Source organism: Montipora capricornis, chromosome 14, assembly GCF_036669925.1.
Source record: "Montipora capricornis isolate CH-2021 chromosome 14, ASM3666992v2, whole genome shotgun sequence".
NCBI lineage: Eukaryota > Metazoa > Cnidaria > Anthozoa > Scleractinia > Acroporidae > Montipora > Montipora capricornis.
The window spans coordinates 43,131,700-43,134,199 of NC_090896.1; the positions used below are offsets into that span (position 1 = coordinate 43,131,700).

The following is a 2,500-nucleotide window of genomic DNA, read 5'->3' on the forward strand; positions in this document are numbered from 1 at the left end:
AGCTTCCTCTGCCTTGTCCACTGTATATATGTAAATAAATCGAAAAAAAAGCAAAAAACAAAAAAAAAAAGTATGGCAGGTAATGTTGTCGATCCCCAGGACCGGACCGTTCCGAAACTGAGGAGAACATGGAGATTGCTGGTATCCCGTCTTATGCTCAAATAGCTGGGCGTCGTCGACACTCCGGTGTGTCTAGTCAATCCCGCGTTGATTACATAATGAAGAATGCTGAAAGTCTTAATTACTGACGCAGAAAATGATTCTATTCATCCGCTGAACATTTTGCCCGAGCGACCATGTACGGCACATTTTTCTCTTTCTGACAAGGACACTTCTTTATCCCAAGTGTCTGCCGATCTAAAGAACAGTGGTATCCGTGCTGCTGCGGTCAGATGTCTTCAACGTAATCCTAATGGCTTTGTTTCCGCGAAGTTTTCCAGCAGTGAGTACCCTGATCTCTTCCTTCGTAAATCTTCTTTTATCCGTCGTCATCGTAATTCATCTTCTACGTGTACCTTTGTTGCCGTGTATGATACTTCCTTCGAGCTTTCTGATGAAGCACTGGCCCATCGTCTCGGCCGCTATGGATCTGCCCTCGGTTTCCGCAGATGTAATCTACAGGACTATGAGGGCATCAATAATGGAACATGGCGTTGTTAGAATGGAGCTATCTGAGTCGATTCCATCCTTCCTACGCTTCGGCAGGAAGCTTCTTAGAGGCAAACACGAGAGACAGGTTTCTACTTGCAGAAAGTACCATCTTCCCGATCATGTCACAAAGGTGTGCCCTAACGTGGTATGCTTTAACTGTGACCAACTGGGCCACACGTTCAGTGACTGTAAAGAAGAAAAAAAAAGCAAGTGCAGTGTTTGCAAAGAGGACGGCCACTACGCCATTGATTGTAAATTATCTTGGTGGCGGCGCCCTGAAAAAGTTGACACTGGTGATAATGATGCTGCTCCTGCTCCCCTTCCAGAGTTTTGACCGTCATAGTCTCTCCCGCAGCCTCCTTCTGATGAGTCTTCTTCCGATGGCCCGCCTCCTTCAATCTCTTTATTGCAGATTTTACCTGATGTTCCTCCTTCACAGCCTCCTTCGCAGTCTTCTCCTGATGTACCTCCTACACGCGCACCTTCCTGTGTTTTCCTCTCATCGCAATCATCACCGTCGCCATCTTCTGGTCAGCCTTCATCACTGTCCCAGAACACCCCAAAGCAGCCCTCTACACAGCCCTCGCTGTCTTCCCAGTCTACACAGTTCTCTCAGTCATCACAAACTACGCAATCGTCTCAGTCCCTCTTTTCGCCTGTTGAATTGCCGTCCCTGCCTATTCCTTTGTCCCAAGAGCCTTCTGTTCCGTCGAGCATCATTTCTTGCTCTCCTACTTTGTCTGATTGATCTACAGATTGTCGCTGCAGCTGATTCGCAACGTTCTACTGCTTCTGATCAAGCTATTGCTGCAATGGAGATTCTTGAGGATCCTGGCCCTACAGCTCTACTGCGCCCATCACAGATTCCTATCCGTCCTCCACCTCCTCGAGTTGCACCGAAACTCAAGCCTGCCATGTTAGACTTCACAGATGGTCCACTGCGCGTAAATCAACTCCACCTATGCCGGTCAGTTCTTGTAAAAAGACTAGAACCCTCACCTTTCATGAGTTCCAAAATTCTTTCCTTAAATTCTCGTGGTTTTAGTTTAGCGTTTCCAAGATAATCTCATAGATAGTCGTTGTACCTCTTATGACGTTTTCTGCTTTCAGGAAACGCAGATTACTGATCCTGAGGTTTTCCGCGTTTTCTCTTGTGCCTGGCGCGGACTTTGTTTTTGGTCCACTGCTGTAGGCAAACAAGGTGGTGTCCTTACTTGCCTTTCCGAATCTTTTCCCGGCAACGTCAGTCGCTGGAAAAGATACACGTCGGGTAGGGTTGTTAGTCTATTGTTAAAACTTGACGATCTAAGGATTAATTTAATTAACATTTATGCTCCCACCAACTTGGCCGAAAAGAAAGTGTTTTCCAGAAGTTTGCACGAATACTTTTTATCTTCTGATGTTTTAATAATTGCTGGTGATTATAATTGTTACAATCACAACTTTGATAAGTTTGGCGGCAACTTTGTGCCTGCTAAGTGCCTTACTGATTTTCGTTCAGCCTTTTCTTGAAATGATGTCTGGGGCAAGCTTCATCCGAGATTGTGCCAGTGCACATGGTTAAATTCAGATTTTTCAATTGGTTCGCGTTTAGGTAATTTTTTTGTTTCTAAGAACTTCATGGTTCTGTTGTTCCTTGTGAATTCAGCCCTTGTGTTTTTTCCGACCATCATTTTGTTTGTCTTTCCTTCCAGCCCACTGGAAATAACCTCCGTGGTCCTGGCATTTGGAAGTTTAATAATTCACTTTTGAATGATGATATGTGTTTTGCAACTACATTTCGAATTGTATCAGTCACTTAGCCAATTGCTTGCAACTCTTTCCTTCGGTTAAAGTTTTGTGGGACTTT

The 2,500-nt window shown here is 44.9% G+C and overlaps 1 protein-coding gene across 4 annotated transcripts in view; it reads left to right on the forward strand.

Annotated features, from left to right (window-relative positions):
- Window positions 1-270, forward strand: part of LOC138032903 (uromodulin-like) — a 36,871-nt gene extending 36,601 nt beyond the window's left edge. For all 4 annotated transcript variants that reach the window (XM_068880615.1, XM_068880617.1, XM_068880616.1 and 1 more), the window contains one exon: window positions 1-270. This exon is cut by the window's left edge and continues 1,753 nt beyond it. The gene's annotated coding sequence lies outside the window, so the exon portion shown is untranslated.
- The last annotated feature ends 2,230 nt before the right edge of the window (window positions 271-2,500 follow it).